Source organism: Ptychodera flava, chromosome 16, assembly GCF_041260155.1.
Source record: "Ptychodera flava strain L36383 chromosome 16, AS_Pfla_20210202, whole genome shotgun sequence".
In the NCBI taxonomy this organism is placed as follows: Eukaryota; Metazoa; Hemichordata; class Enteropneusta; family Ptychoderidae; genus Ptychodera; species Ptychodera flava.
Genome location: NC_091943.1, coordinates 24,540,941 through 24,562,061, shown reverse-complemented (window position 1 = coordinate 24,562,061; position 21,121 = coordinate 24,540,941). Strand labels below are relative to the sequence as shown.

At 35.9% G+C, this 21,121-nt stretch overlaps 1 long non-coding RNA gene across 1 annotated transcript; it reads left to right on the top strand.

The window, feature by feature from the left end:
• The first annotated feature begins 1,206 nt into the window (after positions 1 to 1,206).
• On the top strand, positions 1,207 to 14,057 carry LOC139114972 (uncharacterized). The gene is made up of 3 exons (XR_011548009.1): positions 1,207 to 1,732; positions 6,250 to 6,307; positions 13,321 to 14,057. It is a non-coding gene; the product is annotated as an uncharacterized lncRNA (long non-coding RNA).
• Positions 14,058 to 21,121: the final 7,064 nt, after the last annotated feature.

The following is a 21,121-nucleotide window of genomic DNA, read 5'->3' as shown; positions in this document are numbered from 1 at the left end:
ACCTACATCGCCGTTGTTCAGTTGTACATGTTTGTATGTTGTACCGGTATATGTCCGCGAGGAAGACAGTGGCGGGATTGACGTCCTACGGCCAGGCATCCCTTCGAAACAACGTTAGTACATTTGTCGGCGGCAACTGTGTATTGTAAATAATACAAAATATGAAAATATGTGGCTGTTTTGTGAATCTAATCCTGAAAAACTAATTCATCCGAATTTACCACACTGCTTGTATATTTATCGAATAATTTTGTGGAACTCCTGGTGAATAATATGATTGGATGTATATCTTGGTATTTATGTATACCAAATAAAGCCTGACAGTGTTCTACTTCCAGCACCGGATGCCCTGAACTTTGAACTATGCTATGAATTATTATTCACACACTTACAGACTGTAAGATTTTGCAAGATACAGTATACTTTGCTGTAGCAATACGCTTGTTTACCGAACCGTGCTGTGTTAAACCTGATTTGCACTCATTGTTTAACTAAGAGATCTTTGAACCGTACGATTGATAATCTGCTTGCAACGTCAGAGATATGGCTAACAACCGCAAGTCAAATTATAATGCAAAGGTCAGTGCCGTAAAAATTGAAACTTACAAACAATTTATTTCGACCAGCCGTCATCATGGAAGATTTTGGGAAATGTAAAAATACAAAACAATTTGTGTAAGTACAACTTCGGAGTTTTAGCGGTTGATTGGGGTCAAACGCGCTTCCTGTCTCTATTGAGAGCAACATAGTCCTGAATGTGATGTTTACGCAATCATGGGTTCATGCATGGAGCTAGAAACGGAGCTCCATTGTTCATGTAAGCAATTATGAATAAAAACAATGCAACAAATATGAATACTGAAAATGTGAATGCTGTTGGCGAAATTGTTTTTTTTTTTGGAAAACGCACGTTTTATTAGTACACGGGAACTTTCCTCCGTTTACTATGGAGAACCAGCCGGGGTAACAGCTGGGTCGGATCACAGCTATTTGTTTGTCATGTTATGCAACAGAAGGTATAAATATCAGCCTTAGCATTCTGAAGATTTGTACAATCCCTACATTTTCAGCACAGAGGTGAACAGAGCACAAATATCAGCACTTCGTGAATTAATGAATAAATCGTTTCACTGGTATTGCCATTGTCTACTTTGTGTTGATCACAAACTTAAATATAAAAAACTAAGTTGTCCAGTATGTCGGCGCTATAGATTAAAATTAATACATGTAAATCTCCCTATCCTATGGCATCTCTCTTTGCCTCTCTCCAAACATAGCGCGGTCAACACCACACCCATGCTCTGAATATTTTCATGTACAGCGCATGCGCATGCAAACTTCGAGCGCCAAAATATCTTATCCAGAGCAGTCAACTTGGTCAAGCAGAGACTTTTGTCTTTACAGTGTCGAGAATTCCCCGTTTCTTCTACGACTATATACCGACTTAGCCACTGTGGCAGGTGCCCTGGAGAATGCTTATCCACACAACCGAGTCCCGTAGGCGAGAGGCTGTTGCCCAGCGATGCACTACCGAGTGGCCAAAACCCGAAAAAAACTGTTCTCAATCTTTTCTGAATCGCTTTCCAAAGATCACGGACTAAAGGCGGCTAGAACATTTCGAAATGCTACGATCGTTTACAAGATCGCGATATGCTGTTGTCACTGTTGGACATCCAGGCATGTTGATCGCAACATGAAGATAGGTACTAATGGCAAAGGCTCGTGAAGTATGGTAAGTAAATTGTTTGTTCTTTTGATGAATGACAGTGCTGTTGTACAAAACCACTCCAAACAAGGTTGTTACATTAGCTCTCTATGCTTGTTTCGGGATCATCTAAAAATGCACCGTTTAGAACCGTCCTGGAGAAAACTGTCTGTCAAAAATCGCAAGGAGAAATTTAGATCAAATTAATGTGAAGAATTTCACGAACATACGAGGTGTCGTTTTCATCTCCCTTAGTTTTTGTACTGAATTTGCTACTGCGATGATTCAAAAGATAAGTAGGATTAGGCTATATTTAATTTTTTGAATGTCTTAACAACACACTTTTTGAATTAGAAATTATCGTGTACTATTCTACGTGGCATGTTTTATCTGGATAACGAATAGAAGTGACGGCGGGCGGTAAACAGCATTACTAGAGACAAAACTGAATCACTATAGTAAGTAACTATAGTGCCTGTGTTAACACACTGAATCTGGATCGAACCGCACGCCTAATTGGTCACAGACATTTCCCGCCAATAAAGTCTATGATTAGGTCAACGTAGCAAAGTCTCCGTAACCAGGAAGGGTCCTTGCCAAGTAAACACCCTTCGATAGGAAAACTTTTTCTGAATAGAAAGCACAGTAACAAATCGGAATTTCCAGACTTTCAAAAAAGTAATACTAAAAGCACAAGTTATGTTAAAAAAACACAACGGATTTCTTTGACAACTTTGCCTAGACACTATACTTCACTTATGGCCTCCGCGTCTCCGACCCACAGATGCTAGGGCTGTGTTCACAAAAAAAAACCGGGGGGGGGGGGAGGCTGGAGGAAATCAGGGGGGGTTGAAAATTTTTGGGGTAGTAGAGGGGGAACTGGAAAATTATGCTCTACCTGTAGGGGGGGGGGACTTGAAAATGTTGGTTCCCTTTTGTGTTTACATTTTCCAATTCCAAGTTTTTGGAGGTAATTCAATGAAAAATGAACACCATTTTTATGTCATCAAAATGTTGTAATGTTCAGTAATATTTTAAAAAAATATAGAACCATTATGTCACATTTCATGACTTTTATCTCAAAAAAATCTAAACGTGTGATTTGTCGTAAAATAACAAACTGGGGCCTTGTAACAGGGCAGAAGCGCAACTGTAATGATTTATGCAATATTTCTATGCAATATAACAACTACAGTTTCTTGCTATCTCCCTACAGCATGCTCAAACACACACATTTAGTTTGTCGACAAAGCCTGTATGTATAAATATAAATATGTATTTTGTAATAATTTAATTGCATTTCAGACTGATAGTCAGTTGCCAGTGATACAAATGCATGGTACATATACACAGGCTGTGATAGTAAGCTGAATACTGGACAATTCAACATGCTGTAGGGAGTAGAACAAGAACGCTGTAGTAAAACTGAACAAAAATATTGCCAAAATTATCAAAATTAATACAGCTACTGCCTACGGGTAGTGTCACTGTCATTAATGCTCTGCTACTGCAGTGCCACTGTCACTGCATACCTGAACAGTGACAGAGATAGCTCTGACTCTGTTGTACATGGTAGTTAAAGAAGAGTTTGGGTCAAATGACGCTCATGACAGTGAAACATACTTGTACACAAGATCAGGCCAGAGAGCAACACATAGAAGAATACATTTCATTCTGGCAAATGGGAATAATCAAATATTAACGAAAAAAGATGCTCGATTTTCTAAATTTTCACATTCTTGTTATAAAATGATACAGAAGTAAAACTTTGAACAGTAAGGACTAACTTAAAAAGCAAAAATATGTGACCAAATGGAGTTATTTATTTTTGAACCAAATTTGCAATTATTACACCCAAAAGTACAGAGATTAAAGTTTTTATTTGATTGAATATTTAACCGTCCAGTATTGTCAATTTTGAGTAGCATCTCATTCATATGTGTCTTATAGATTTGAAACAAATTTTTGGTAGGTCACTGTGCAATATAGCAATTAGCCAGAATTCACAATTTGCCTACGCTCTCATGATTGTCATTTTGTGTGCTCTTCAGCAAGAGCAGTTGACCTGGCCAGAGTTGGATTAACTCATGTTGGCTTTTAGACCAATAAATCTAAAAAAAATCACTGCTGCATTTAAATAACTTGCCTTTGGACTATGACTATACAAAATGCAGAAGTGTTGAACACCGGTGAGCAGAACGGCGCATTACATATTTATTTTTTCTGCGCTCATATCATTTACAAATATGCGGGCCTGTGACAGTTAGGGGGGAATTGAAAAATTTTGACCACATAGAGGGGGGCATTTGAAAATGTTTTAGAGTACTTAGGGGGGATCTGAAAAAATATTTCAATCGAGGTTTCCTCCAGCCCCCCTCCCCCTAATCGTTATTTGTGAACGCAACCTTGATTTTAAAAGTTTTAGGACAACTTCAAAGTATTTCGGGGCATTTAAGAAATTGAAACAACATTTATTTTTATTATTGATCTTTGGTACCCATGCTGGTATGTACCAATTCTGATCAAATGTGAGCGACACCGTATCATTGCGGTATTTTTTTACAACAAATCACACACATTTAGATCGGGATAAAAGTCATGGAATGTGACAAAATTGTTCTAGATTCTGTTAAATTATTAATAACATTACAACAATTAGATGACATAAAAATAGAGACAATGTCACTGTTTGCTCCCATATAGTAATTAAAACAAGCCAACAATTGTATGGAACATAGACATACATACAGACAGACTGACAAACACAGATTGGCACAGAGTGATGACATAGTCCCTCAAGCGTGTCTTGGCCCATGGAGTGTTGAGAGTGATAAAGATATAACAAACAGCTGAATGTAATGATAAAATAGTTAAGTATAGGCCTATACAGGCACTGAGAGTGAATATGTTACAACAATTTGATTAGTTTCTTTTCCTTTTCTGCTTCTGTGATAATCTGTACGAAAATCAATCTGCAAGGCAGTTTATGTATTGACAAATATGTTATCTTTTACAAGCACACAGTAACGAAATCTGCAATTTTGTATATTTGGTGCAATTTTTGCCATATTTGGTCAAATGATATATTTCTCAAATACTACTTGTCTGATACCTTTGATATTTGGTATAAAGGTGCCTAGGGGTTGTCTTAGTGTGATATATTGAAATTTGGTGAAATCTTCAATTTTTGTATTTTTGGGTCAATTTTTGCCATTTTTGGTCAAAATATTTGTTTCTCAAAAGGTTTCCGCTTGGAAATTTCCCCATTTGTCTATGATACTGCAATACTTGTTTAACTTGGTGGCAGTTTGAGATATACCATTATCATGGAGATGTGGAAGCTCTAAATGCCCATTCTTACATGCATGTTACCTTTAATAGACTCCTGTTGTGCAATGATTGACCTTAGAGAAACCAGATATGTTTACATAAAGTACAATATTGTAAGAGGACACCATTATTTTTTATATGGCAGATTGTATCACTAGGTATGATATACAAGGTTGCATGGTATTGCCGAACTGTGTGTGATCAACAGTTGCCAACCTTTTACTTCAATGGACAGTGCGTCAAAAAATTTTCATATGCACTTGAATATGAATATCACAAGCTCGAGGTCCGTAGAATCTGTTGAATATTGTGTATACACTCACTCTTGCCTGTCACGTGCAACCAAATGTGAGCACAGTGTCACTTTGACGCTATTTTTATTCAAAAATATTTTTCTCAAAAAACTACTCATCTGATAGCTGTGATTTTTAATGACAGGTCTGTAGGACTTATCGTAATATGATATTCTGATGAAGTCTTTAAGTTTGTATTTTTGTGCAATTTTTCGCATTTCGGGTCGAAAAATATTTGTTTGTCAAAAAATTACTTGTCTGATAACTTTGGTATCTTGTAGACATGTCCTTAGGAATGATCTAAGTGTGATATGTTTAAATTTGATGAAATCTTCAATTGTGTATTTTTTGCAATCATGTTTGCCATTTTGGGTCAGGCCATCCTGAAGTGAGCTAACAAGGATTCCCACCTTATTCATCAACGCATGTGTCACATATAGTTATTCCGCCTCATCGTAATCAGTTGACCTCTATCAGTTGTAAGGTCGCTTTTAATGTCGACTGTAGCTCAAACCACATCACAAACATAGATATAGAAGACAAATTCTTGTGTTTTAATGCTTAGGGATATACTCTGTGCTCATTGTTAGGAAAAATGATGCCCATTTAAAATTATTGTCAACTGGCACTCATCTATTAATTGCAGAGGATGAACAGGGGAAATAAGATTGAAAATAAACTTAAATCTTTCTACTAACTTGCTTTTGTCAAATAGCTAACACTAACACCAGGCAAGCCATTTCTACCCAGATCAAAAGAGAAGCAAATAAATATGATCAAGTTTTTGAGATGTCAAATGTTCAACATCAAAATTGTAACCATGTGGGAATGTGATATGTAACTGCCTACAATTGCAACTTGGCCCTCTTAGATTTGTGTGATCACACATTTGATGTGTCTCAAACTGCTCTTTCTCCCCAGAAGAACAACATTGTTGTGAAGCTTCAAGCCAAAGAAAAGAAAACAAGATTTTGATAAGGTAAGGTAAATTGCACAATTCAACATACAGTCGACAGGCTAGGAAATGTTTCAGATGATATCAAATGATCTTTTGTAGCTCCAGTCGTAAAAATGCAAGAAAGAGATTTTAGTTCTCACGGACACCGTCCGGGGGATTTACAGATTTGGTCATATCCATGCGTCCGTGTGCCCGTCCGTCCGTCCGTCCGTTCGTTCATGCAGATATCTCAGAGATGCCCAGAGTTATTTTATTCAAACTTTGTACATGGATAATTTGTTCTGCGATCCAATCCTCTATGGCTTTGTTACGGCCATTTTATTGAGAAATCGGAACAATGACATTTTGTAAAAGAGCTCTGTTTGTAGAGTAGATGCACTAAATTTCATGAAACTTTGTAAATTTTTTCTGCACAGAGCTCTGATAGCACACAATGGGATTTGTAAGAATTGAATCATTTAATTTCTAAATTGTATATTTGATGATTTTTTGTAATTAGGGTGATATGTCCAGAAATACTGCAGCAAATTTCATGAAACTCGATACAGATCTTATGGCATAGCCCCATATCAGTTTGCAAAGACACTTGGCAAGCTCATACAAATTAATTGCTAACTTGCATATTTAATGAACTGTCCTAATTTCCAGAACCACTGCATCAAATTTGATGAAATACGGTACAGATCTTGATCTTTGAGTACTGTAATACCGTATGACGACATTAAGCATATCATGTCAATTAATTGCTAATTTGCTCATTTGTTGATCATATGTAATTAGTGTGATATGTCTAGAAAAGTTGCATCAACCACGAAACGTGTCACTGATTTTGAATTTTTGGAGGTTTAATGGCATGCAATAAATTTTTGTAATCAGAAAGATATATCAAGAAATTATTCATCAATTTTCAGAAAACTTGGTATAGATGTTGAGCTCATATTGCTTTAACATTTCAATGAGGACAATTATCAGTCTCATTCAAATTAATTGCTTATTTGCATATTTAATGAACTTTCCTAGTTTGTTGGTTTTGTCCAGAAATAGTGTATCAAATTTAATGTCTTGTTACAAATGTTGATCTGTTAGTACTGTTATACTGTGCAAAGACATCAAGCAGTACCATGTCAAATGATTGCTAATTTGCATATTCGATGATCTTTCATAATTAGTATATTTCTAGAAAGGCTGTATTAAATTTGATGAAATGTGGTACAGAAGTTGATCTCCCAGTAGTGTTATGGCATGAAAATATATGTAGAAGTATCACATCAGTTAACTGCTGATTTGCATATTTAATTAATTTTCGTAAGTCAGCTGATATAGCTCATCAAATTTCATGAAACTTAGTACAGATGTTGACCTCATTGTCATGTTTATTAATATTTTATTAGTCCCAATGGACACCGTTCAGGGGGACTTATAGGTTTTGTCATGTCCGTGTGTCAGTGCGTCCATCCGTCCGTCCGTCCGTCTGTTCACGCCGATATCTCAGAGATGCCTGGAGCGATTTCATTCAACTTGATACAAGGATTACTTCATATGTCATACATATGCAAGGCGATTTGTTTTGTAATAAAATGCAAGATGGCCGCAAGGCGGCCATTCTATTACAAGCTTTTTATGTACAGAGCCATAACTCGGGCATATCTCAACTGATTTTATTCAAGGTTGGTACAAGGACATTGATCTATATCATATATATGCACGTTGATTTGTTTTAAGATACGATCCAATATGGCTGCAGTGCGGCCATTTTGTTACAATGTTTCATGTACAAAGCCATAACTCGGGCATATCTTAACCGATTTTATTCAAAGTTGGTACAAGGACATTGACCTATGTCATAGATATGCATTTCAATTAATTTTGTGATACAATCCAATATGGCTACTGTGCGGCCATTTTTTACAATTTTTTTTATGTTCAGAGCCATAACTCAGACATGTATCAAGCGAATTTATTCAAAGTTGGTACAAGGAGATTGACTAATGTCATACATATGCACGTCAATTTGTTATGTGATATGATCCAATGTGGCTGCAGTGCGGCCATTTTGTTACGATTTTTCCATGTTCTGAGCCATAATACTCAGGCACATCTCAACCGATTTTATTCAAAGTTGGTACAAGGACATCAACCTATATCATACATATGTATGTCAATTTGTATCATGATATGATCCAATATGGCTGCATGGCAGCCATTTTGTTACAATTTTTTCATGTCCTTAGCCAAAACTCGGGCACGTCTCAACCGATTTTATTCACCGATTTTATTCAAACTTAGTACAAGGACATTGACCTATGTCATACATATGCACATTGATTTTGTTTTGTGATATGATCGAATATAGCCGTCGTATGGCAATTTTTTTCCTATTTTACGCTCCCATATATGCATATGTACATATGCAAATGGAAGATATTCGTATAAGGTGGCAAAATGGCGTCTGTGTGTATGTATGTATGTAAGTATGTATGTATGTCTGTTAGTCCGTCCACATCAAAAACTCCTAAACCGTAGCACCTACTGTCTTAGTATTTGGTGTACAGGTGCACCTAGGGGTGGAGATGTGAATTTGTTCAAATGAACATGTCAGTGCCAAAAATATACAAATGAGGGGGAAAAAAGGAAAAATCCTGCAAATGGCTAAAACTCAGTAAGCATTGGTCAGATTTGGTTGAAACTTGGTATGCAGATTTTTTTAGGTATTCTAAATTATGTGTGCAAAAATTGGGATGAAATTTGCATGTTTGTATTTTTAGGGTATTTTTTCCGTTTTTAGTCAAAAAATCTTGTTCTCTGAAATCGCTCGTCTGATTGCTATGAAACTTAATATTCATGTTCCTCAGAATGACCTCAGTCATGCTTGTACAAATTGTATTGATATTGTCATATTTGTAATTTTGGGGCAATTTTAGCTTTGATACATGTATTTGGTATACAGGTATCTAAGATTAATCTCAATATAATGTATTGAAGGTATGTTGAAACTGGCAATTTTTTTTATTTTGGGGGCAATTTTTGCCTTTTTGGTCAAAAAATTTTTCTACTAAAACTTCTGATCTGGTAGCTTTGATATCTAGTGTACAGGTTCCTAGGGTTTATGTTAATAAGATATATTTAAAATTAGGATGAAATCTGCAATTTTGTATTTTGGGGGCAATTTTTTTCATTTTGGCCAAAAAATTTGTTTCTCAAAATTTACCAGTCTGATTGCTTTGATATTAGTAACCGGTCCTTAGAGTTTTTGTTAATAAGATATATTGAAATTAAGTTGAAATCCGGAATTTTGAATATTTGGGGCAAGTTTGCGAAACTTTCAGTTTTACTGGGATATCTTTCATTTTGTATTTTTAAGATTTTTTTTGGTAATTTTATACCTACTGGAACTAAGAGTATATAATGTGGTGATTTAGTAAGCATTTGATATGGTAAACTGTATTTGGTGTTGAAATGCAGTAAAAAATCCTGGCAGATTTCGAAAAAATTCCAAACAAATGCCAATAAAAAATTCAGCCAGAGAAGGTTTGACAAAAAGAAAAGGTGGGAGAGTGGGGAAAAAAGAATGTACAATGGATCGGATAAAAAAGATAATGTACCTCATCGATCTTCCAGACACCATCCCTTATCAAATGGTCCACCCCGATGTATTTTTGTGCACAATTAACCATGCAGTGTATTTTAGTTTAAGATGTCAAGTTAGGTAAGGATTTGAAAGGAGTAGTCAAGTTCACCACAGTTTAACTTTATCTCTTGTGTCATCATCCTTGTGTAATTGGTGAAGTTTGTAAGTTGTTCCAGATGTGGATGCACCAGCTGTTCTGGAAGAAAACAATGTTTACTTTTCCCTGTAGGGTTTCTGAGTTGATGATTGTATGTTGAAATTTCTCCATGTATCTGGTGTATGGGCAAAGTGTAAACATTGGTTGCATGTTATGTATTTCAGTCTATGTCAAATATTGTAAATGAAAAATCAAGAACAGTTTACTGTGTGCTTGTAAAAGATAACATATTTGTCAATACATAAACTGCCTTGCAGATCGATTTTCGTAAAGATTATCACAGAAGTAGAAAAGGAAAAGAAACTAATCAAATTGCTGTAACATATTCACTCTCAGTGCCTGTATAGGCCTATACTTAACTATTTTATCATTACATTCAGCTGTTTGTTATATCTTTATCACTCTTAGACACTCCATGGGCCAAGGCACACTTGGGGTCAATGTCATCACTCTGTGCAATCTGTGTATGTCAGTCTGTCTGTATATGTATGTCCATGTTTCATACAATTGTTGACTTGTTTTGATAACTATATGGGAGCGAACAGTGATGTTGTCACTATTTTTTCATGTCCGCAACCATAACCCAGACACGTATCAAGGAATTTATTCAAAGTTGGTAAAATGACATTGAGTTATGTTATACATATGTACGTCGATTGGTTTAACGATATGGTTCAATATGGCCACTAGGTGGCAATTTTGTTATGGTTGTTTCATGTCGAGAGCCATTACTCTGGAAAGTCTCAACTGATTTTATTCAAAGTTGGTACATGGACATTGACTTACTGGTATGTCATACATATACGTGTTGACTTTTAGCTCATATTTGGTTTTATATATAAATACCAAAAAGAGCTTCTCTGATGAGTCTGAGTGGCGTCTGTATGTCTGTATATTTGTTGGTATGTATGTGCGGATGTATGTCCGTCACACACAAAGGCTCCCATACCGCCAAAGCTACCATCTCAGTATTTTATGTACAGGTAGATGTAGGGGTTCAGATGTGAATTTGTTCAAATGAACACATCAGTGTCAAAATGTGCAAATGAGGTAAGAAAAAGGGAAGTACTGCAAGTGTGCAGGAGTGGTGGCAGTGAACTGAATCAGCCAACACATCTGAATAAGAAAATTTTGACCTTTAACCTATTTGTATGCAGGGTACGTATTATGTTTGGGAGTGGTAACAGTAACTGAAACAGCTAATTGGTCATTTCCTGTCATTGTTTATGAACTGTGACATATTAACAGATCTGCTGAAACCATGGATGTCTATTTTTGTACATCCATGGTAGAAAGATTCTCTGCTATGCATGTTGCTAAAGTTGACCTTCAGTACCTAAAGTTTCAGACCTTATTTACTGTTGTCATTCTTAATTTTCTGGTTTAAATATTTCTTGTTGTTTTTCTGGTTGTACTGTGCAGAAATTGCCATAAAATCAACGTATAATTTTCCTGCACTGAACAGATAGAAATAACACTTATTGTTGATCTTTGTATGTACCAATTCTGATCAAATTTGAGTGACACCGTATAATTGCGGTATTTTTTAAACAGTAAGATCAAATATCGCTGCATGGTGGCAATTTTGTTACGATTTTCTCATGTACAGAGCCATAACTCAGACATATTTCCACCAGTATCATCCAAAGTTGGTACCAGGACATTGACCTATTTCATACATATGCTCGTCAATTTGTTTCACGTCATGTAGCAGTATCATGTCAATTATTGAAGTTCCGTTATTAGGCTGATATGTCAAGAAATATTGCAGCAAATTTCATGAAATGTTGTACAGATGTTAAGCTCGCATTGCTGTAACATTGAAAAAGACATTTATCAGTGTTATTTCAATTAATTTGTAATTGCATATGTTATGAACTTTCGTAATTAGAGTGATATATCCACAAATTAATACAACGTCAAATTTGATGAAACGAGATACAGACGTTGATCTCATAGAGTTGTAAATACTGCATCAAACTTTATGAAATATGGTACCGGTGATAATCTGTTAGTGTTAGGATAGTATGCAAAAATGTTTTGCAACATCCTGTTGATTAATTCCTAGTCGACTCATCAGGATGGTGGCGTACAGGGGATTTATGTTTTCATCACCATGGAACTCATTCTTGGCCATTGAGCGCCATCTGTATCAAAGTATTTTTATCACAGACCTCATTAATGAAGAGGACTCTATCCTCTCTGAGGACTTGTAATCAAAGTACCCATTAACAAGGGGGGACTGTGTCATCAACGATGACTTGTTTAAGTATGTAATGAACTTGCCTAATTTGAGTTATGTCTATAAATGCTTCATCAAATTAGATGAACTTTGTACAGATGTTATCTCACAGTGTTGTAATACAATTCATTGACACTTGTTGGTATTGTTTATGAAATGTGGTTCACGTGATAATCAGTCAGTGTTTTAATAGAAAGCAAAAAATATTTTGAAACATCTTCTCGATTAATTACTATTTGACTTATTGAATGACCTTTTATAATTAGGATGGCAACCCCACGTTTGTTATACGTTTTCACCTCAATGGAACTCATTTTTAATGACTGGCCCAATTAATAAATAGGGTTCTATCCGCTAAGCACCTATGATCAAATTACATTACCCATTAACAACTGGGGACTGTGTCATCAACGATGACTTGTTTAGCTTGGAGCTGCAATGAAATGCCAAGCTTCCAAAACAATGAAAAAAATAAAGACAGAATTATTTTTCTCGCAAGAAATTTATGAAACTATTGTGCACAAAATTGTTAACCTGACAGTTGTGCAGCACTAATGAGGTTTCTTCAAATTCCGCACAATATTATACATATACCTAGAGCTAAATCGTCACTCAACCCTCTACTAACCACAAAATGTTTCAACCGCCAGCATTCCTCCAGCCCCAGCTCCCCAGTATTTGTGAATGTAGCTTATCTTGTCAAATTTTACAAATGGCATAAGGAGACCTATGTTGATCAGCATCCTTGGTTAGTTCATCTGTTTACTGTATGAATGTTGTCCTTGTGTCCATAAAAATTTAGTTTGTAAATATTGCAAGATCACTTAAAATTGAATCCGGCAAAACCTTACCCAGATGTATTATTACCAAGGTGTATTATAAATATCACGACTGAAATGAAAACATGTTCAAACTAACCTATAGAACTATGAAAGATACAAAAGACATACGACAGTGTGCATGTAGGTGTTCAATTACCACTATTCATTATTTCTTTCTCTCCTCAGGTACAATACATGATGAACAATGAATATGGATATGAGAGAGAGTAGGTTCTTACCATCAAAGATGAGCTGTGCTAATGGAGAGGGACATATATTGAGCAGAGACTATCATCGCATGTTCTTACTGAGACATCTGTCCAGCTCACCACTCTTTCAAAGAGTAATGGTCAAAGGCAAACAATACTGTAATTTTTTAAAGTTCATATTTAAAGATCAGTGAATTACAGTGACGTTTTCTAATTACTGTTGGTAATAATGTCAAGTGCTTTGAAATGGCCTACTCAAAACAGCCTTCGTATCCGTTGTGAAGATGTACTTGACGTAATCTTATTATTATTTTTTCTTCTTTAAATAAACTCTTTGTACGTTTGTTTTTAGACAGTTTGTCAGAACGGTTTTAACATTATTAAAACATTTAAAGAATACAGTTGTGCTGCATTTTCATGATGTGATATTAGTCTTGATGACCTTGTTTGTTACAGAGGTGTGAATAACTTCAAAATATTCGGGCAATTAATATGTATTTAGGAATTCTCAGTCAGCTGTATTTAAATATGCCTTCATTTGCCACCAAAATATTCATTGCAAATCTAACAAACGAAAAAAGAGATTGGATAACGCTCATTATATGTAAATGTGATAAAAATTCAATCTGTTTTCTTCGTTTCTGTCTATAGTGATCTACCATAAGAGGAAACCAAAAGTAAAAGAAAACATTTTGTTTTCACTCTGTAACGGTATTTTCTATTTTATGAGATTTGCACTTTGAATTGCTTAATTTTTTGAACAGAAAAATAAAAATAACGTCTGAATCTATGTATAAATATGTGTCTGTGGATGTTTTATTAACTGCCGCACTTAATTTTGTAATGCCCTGCAAATGTTTACATGCATTAAAGAAATGTGTGATTATTTATTTGCTCTACTATCAAATGTGATTGCATCAATAGGACAATATCGAATAGGCTAATGTTATGTGAACGAATGGAAAAATTATTTTTCAATATCAGAAATTTTGCATATAGTGACAACTCATATTCTTAAAAGAAATGGAACCAAGAAATTAAGAGATATCAGTACAGTGAGCACTTTTGTAAGTGCCAGTATGAAAGTTACAGTAGGGGTCAAAAGAAGAATTGCCTTCCAGCTAAAATCACTTCTATAAAATATATATTATTCACCCAAATAACTCTTTGATCAGTGCCCAGCAATATACATCTTGAGCCACCCATGACGAGAGACTGAATTGTCATGTTGTCTAACGAATTCCCGTTCTACTGTTTTAAATAATGCCTCTTGTGTACATTTTACGCCATCTATGCGTTTTCAGTTAGGGATATTCTGAGTAAAAATGTGATAATCATCCCGTCAAAATTATTGGTAGAGGTCAAACTGATAATATTAATGGCAATATTTCTAGAGGTAAAACATAATGTGCATTTCCTAATGGCCATTAAAGTGATGTTGAGTAATGCAGTGACAGATATTCTAGCTGGGGTAAACAAAACTGGCCAGTTATGTAACCGGTGAATTGATACCGGTCAGTTTTGTAAACAGTGATTAGATAGTGGCTGTTAATGCAGCCATTGAGCTAATACTGGCCATTTATCTGGCCATAAGAGCAATTTAAAAACTGAATTCATGTGAAAAGTGAAAGCATGATATAATTATTTTTTGCATATTTTTATAGCACATGATACGGAGTGATACAATTCACACTAAAAGTTATCAAACCAGATATGAGTCCAAAAAAAAATGGAAATTCCAAACGGATCTGGAAGCTGTTATATATATATATATATATATATATATATATATATATATATATATATATATATATATATATATATATATATATATATATATATATATATATATATATATATATATATATATATATATAAACAGAATACTTCAAGTACAAAGTAATGAAATCTATTACTTAAGTTTCATGCATCTTGCAATCCTCAGATAGAGTGAAAGGATTATTAGCTCGACACTCTTACATATATGATTGGGACGAACCATTCTATTTGTAGGTAGTGTTAAAATTCGATAAATAATATTTGTTTTGGTGGCGACATTTTGAAACCAACTCAGAGCGTTTGTTTAACAGTGTAGATTTGTCAGCATTGATAATGTGCAGCTTTTCTGATATACAAAGATTAAATCGCTTGTTCATGTTAGAGTAGCTCAATGCTTTATCAATGATTGACCATGAAATGTCAAAGTCTTGTCCCTTATTTCTTAAGTTCCATACATATTTTGATAACTCGGTGTCGTATATATATATATATATATATATATATATATATATATATATATATATATATATATATATATATATATATATATACACACCATAGAGAGCTTATATGGTCAGTTGGTGGCATCCGTCTGTCTGTCTGTCATGTATGTCATGTATGTATGTATGTATGTATGTATGTATGTATGTATGTATGTATGTATGTATGTATGTATGTATGTATGTATGTATGTATGTAGGTATGTAGGTAGGTAGGGTAGGTATGTATGTACGTACGTACGTATGTACGTACGTACGTACGTACGTATGTATGTATGTATGTATGTATGTATGTATGTATGTATGTATGTATGTATGTATGTATGCAGCATCTACCATCTTAGTATTTGGTGTACAGGTGTCCCAAGGGTGGAGATATGACTTTGATCAAAGGTACATGTCAGTGTCAAAAATAAGCATATAAACTCATAAAGATATTATATTGCAAATTGCTAAAACTCTGTATCCATAGGTCAGGTCAGGTCAGGTTGAAACTTGGTATGCACTGAGATTCGTTTAGGTAACCTTTATTATGTGTGTTCAAACGATGGCGAAATTTGCATGTTTATATTTTGGAGTATTTTTTCCGTTTTAGTCAAAAAATCTTAAGGGGGCGCTGCACCCAACACATCATATTTTGCTCAAAAATCATGTTTTGCAAATATTCATTCAATTTTAATTAATATGTTAACCCAAGATTAAAATGTTGGTGGGTTTCAATTTTGAGCTTGTCAAGCAGTCGTAAGTTTCGTGATAAAGAAGTGTTATTTATACAAATGAATGCAAATCACCGGATTTCCTGGCTTTTCTGAAATTTTCACATTATAGTCTTTAAATGCTCTTTAAAAAACGACTATTTTGTTTGGCAATAAAGTTCCTACATTTTAAATAGGAGGCATTTGAATGTTACTAATCATGATTTTTATCACTTTTTTGCATGTCAATTTTTCAACCCTTTCCATTTTTGAATGAGGATAGATAATGCAAAATAAAATAGTCGGTTTTTTTTCTACATATACTCTTCTTTCAAGTTAAATATTACATTGCAGAAATTAGTGTCAAGTTTTTGATTTATATTAATTTTTATCATTAATACCAAAATTGAGGTTTTTTACCCCAAATATACGCCCATTTCATCTTTCGAGTAAACTTGCTACCATACTAAACTTTAGAGTCTCTGCTTTTTGAAAATATATAGTATGAGGGGGTTCCTTGTCATCTTTGATGAGAAATATTGCTTTAAAAAAACTGTGTTGGCAACATGCAGCTCCACCTTAAATGACTTTTTCGATTGCTTGAAAGTTGGCATGCATGTTACTCGTGGTGATCTTAGTCACTTTTGTACACATTGTGGTGAAGTTTTCATATGTATTACTTTGAGACATTTTTTTCCATTGTTTTTTTTTTCAATTTTTCCCGCAAAAACAGCTTGTCTAATTGCTTTGATAATTTGTATACCGGTTACTTGGGATAATCTTTCTGTGATATATTAACATTATTATGAAATCTGCAATTTTGTATTTTTGGGGTTATTTTTGCCATTTGGGCCAAAAAATTTGATTCTCAAAATCAACCCGTCTGATAGCCTTTATATTTGATAAACATATTCCTGGGGATGATCTACATGTGACATATGAAATTATGATTAAATCTGCAATTTTGTATTTTTGGGCCATTTTTGCCATATTTGGTCAAAAATAGTTTTTCTCAAAATCCAATATTTTGATAGCTTTAATATTTGGTTTGCAGGTTTCGAGAGATAACCTTAATGCGATATATTGAAATAATGATGAAATCTGAAATTTTGTATTTTAGGGCCAATTTTTGCAACTCTGGTCAAAAATATGTATCTGAAAGAGTACTAGTTCGATAGCTTTTGTATTAGGTAGACATGTTCCTAGGGATGATTTAAATATGATGCATTGAGATTATGATGAATTTTCCATATCGTATTTTTGGGGCAATTTTCGCTAATTGTTTCTAACTAATTATATAAGATTTTTTCTCAAAAACTACTTGTCTTAAAGCTTTGGTAATTGTAGACCTGTTCCTGGGGATGATCTCAATGTTATATGATCAAATAATGATAAAATCTTCAATTGCGTATATTTGCAGCTATTTTTTGCAATACTTGGTCAGGCTGTCGTGAAGTGGGCTATCAAAAACGCTCTCCTTCATCAACACATGTGCCACAAAAACTTATTCTCCATATAATACAGAGGAGCTCTATCGGCTGCCAGGTCGCTTGTTTTAAACTTTCATATAAATATCTTCAATAGATTTTTTGTGATTTTTTCTTTTCTCAGCCACACCAAGACGAGATTTGTTAACTTAAATTCATTTCACTATAGATGCATTAAAATGTTTCACAAATGTTTAATCTTGTCTGGCTGCAAGCAATTTTCTTATTGCAGAAAATTAATCAAAAGTAACCGACAAAGAATGACTTTGTTCTTTTAAGGGATTTCTTTACCCAAAGAGTATATTAGCCCAAGACAGCAATTTATGGACAGAATCCTTAAAATACACCTTTTATTGATGCATCGTACAAAATGAGTGATTGACCCTGAAAGTGAATGATGGGCCCTCTTAAAATATTTTGTCGACATGGACTTCATTTAAACGTGTTTCATGCAGAAGTAGCTGGCAGGTTTGTTATCTGTTGAGGTCGGTTACGGTTCCTGATATTGAGACAAAAATAGGGAAGTAAACGTTAATGGGTATTCAATTAGCATTCAAAAAAACCGAAACAATCGCAACGCAAGTTACAGCCTGAGCACGTAGGCAGCCACCAAATAGCCTAGAGAACAGCTTTCGATACTTTTGTGTAGATGTTTACGTTAAGAACTAACGTCACATACCGTGAACCTCCCGCATACTATTGTTATGGGTGCAGTCGCTTGTGACTTTACGTCTACGTACCTAATGCTGTGCCAGCTTGCACGCACACTTAGTTGCGACATATCAAGCATCAAAATCTAAGAAGTGGTAGCACTACGTTCGTCAGTCAAAAGGCTATTCTATCTTCTTTTGGAGTATGGTGCCTCATGAAGTATCGAACCTCTAATATCATTGGAAGCAATTTGTTCCAGTTTCCAGTTTTTATTACCGCTAGAATTTGCTACTGCTACAATATGGTGTCATGATGGACTCAATTTAGGTTTCGAATTAGTCCATTGAAATCTGGGGTGATGATGCAACTTATAAGTAGAAGGTTTATGCAGCGTATTAGTTACGCTGTTCGTGTTTATTGTTAGTATTTATTACGCCTGAAATTTGGTCAATGAGAATAAAACGATTTAAAAGGGAGTCGTGAAATGCATTTTTACTCTTATATCGACAAATGTAGAGTACACGTTAAGGGCTGAAGGTCCCACTGCACTTTTGACATGCAAAGTATCACTGCGTCAAAACGGTGCGGTGCACAATCGTAGCGGAAAGGATCCCAGTGTAAGTCATGTTTAGAAATAAACTTCCTAGTCGTAGGACCTGCAAGCAGCCAGTGCAGTATATCTTCATGATAGTGTATCAAAACATTGATTCTGCTCCTATGAAATACCGTGTAACACTTGCTTTTTTCCGTCTGGTCTTGTATTAACCAGGTGATAAGCTCTGCTATATATTGTTGGAGCATCGGAAAGGGCATGTTACGTAGGTGCTGAATGCGGTTCAGAAGGTAAAAAAGTTACTGTGGCCAGGGCCAAGGCCGGCCTCACATGAAAGAAGGTCAGGGGTAAAGCGAGTACTTCTGTGAGTTGGTAGGTAGGACCATGCATGAGCATAAATAATAAGAACAGTAGAGGGATCGTGGATTTGACGGTTGCAGAGTTTAAGTTATTGGTAGTTGACATGTCGTTGAAAGAAAATACATGCTTTCGTTGACGAAAGTATTTACCGTTGGCCAAAAGTGGACTTCTTTGACCATTGCTCCAGATCGGCCAAGCGTTCAAAATTCATCCACATACGGTAACCATGTGATAGGCATGACGATCTCATGTGACAGTCATTAGCATATCCCGTGCTAGTCATGTGATGAACAATTTCAGACTTGGGAACTAAGTAAAGCTGAACGATTCCGAGACAAGGACCCCACTCCCCTCTGCCTAACTTCATGCCATATTATAGTCTTTAAACTTGACCTTCCTACCTAAACATTGAGGACACATACGCGACTAACTTGGTGTTGCAGACTTAAAATCATTAAACGCCAAAGTCCCCTACAAAAGGGGGATTATCGTAAGACTATGTAAATGTGAAAAAGCCACGCTACGGGTAAGACGCACTCAATTTGCTCCGAGATTTCCAGAAATTCGACGTGTGAACGGCGTTAATTTCCGTCCAATCTCATACATGACACCTGTGAATGTATAGCGACTGCCTTTATGTCGATAAAACGTTGAAAAACACTGTTATTTAATACAGAGAACGCATATTTTCACAAAGCGTGGGTCCAGAATGTCCATTTGACCTCTGTTCTAAATGTTAATGTATGCTGCCAATCATGATTACACAAATTCAAATTGCGGCCTGGGCGATCTTGATTCCTGCCGAGCACAACTAACAAAGCGTACTGACTTATCATTAAAATCACCGTTATGTACCTAAACATACGCATATACAGCCACATACAACGTACACGATAAGACACATGCAATGAACACGCAAGAAACGGCATTTTCTTTTTGGAGTGATTGGTGGTCTTGAAAAAAGCGTTTTGTATGTGTTCCTGTAAAAAGTTATGAACATTGAGAGTCTTCACACGTCGTTTTGAAGGCAATCAAAATTTCATTTCTTCCTTCAGGCATCGAAACTGAATCTTTTCTGGATGATTATGGCTTGCTATAATCATGGTTAACGCGGGGAAGGGCACGGAGACGCAGGCCATCCTACCTTTGCCTCACAACCACGCCTCACGCTTCTGCCGAACACACAATGAACCCTTGCCTCTCGAATCACAGCTGCTTCTTGTCCACCCTCACTATCAAATATGAATGCCATGCATGCCTTGCATGACGTCCAACCCGTTATCTGCTCGCATCACTGACCATCAGCTATCCATGCATACCCCCCTTGGCCAAAGCCATTTGCCTCCACTTCAGCTCCTGCAACCATAACGTACACATCACAAATCCTTCTCGCATCCCGACCATGGGTAAAACAAAGAAAAAGACCGGGCAAGCTGCCCGCCGATCTTCATCGCGACCGAAGCGGACTCCGAAGCACCTTGATCCCTACTTGGTACGGAGACAACAGGCTCAACCCGATGACCAGCGCCCTACCACTTCGAACCCCGATGCAGTACCAATGCAGGGAGCGACAGACCACATCTCCAAACTCATTGAGGCCGGAATCGCCACAGCCGTCGAATCGATCCGACGTGACCTGCAAGTCCAAACGACCGGTGCTGCTGGCCTGACGGCACATCACCCATCAAGCCACCCTATCACTTCCGCTCACACAGATACTGGACCTCTATCGCCTGCTTCGATCATCGAGACC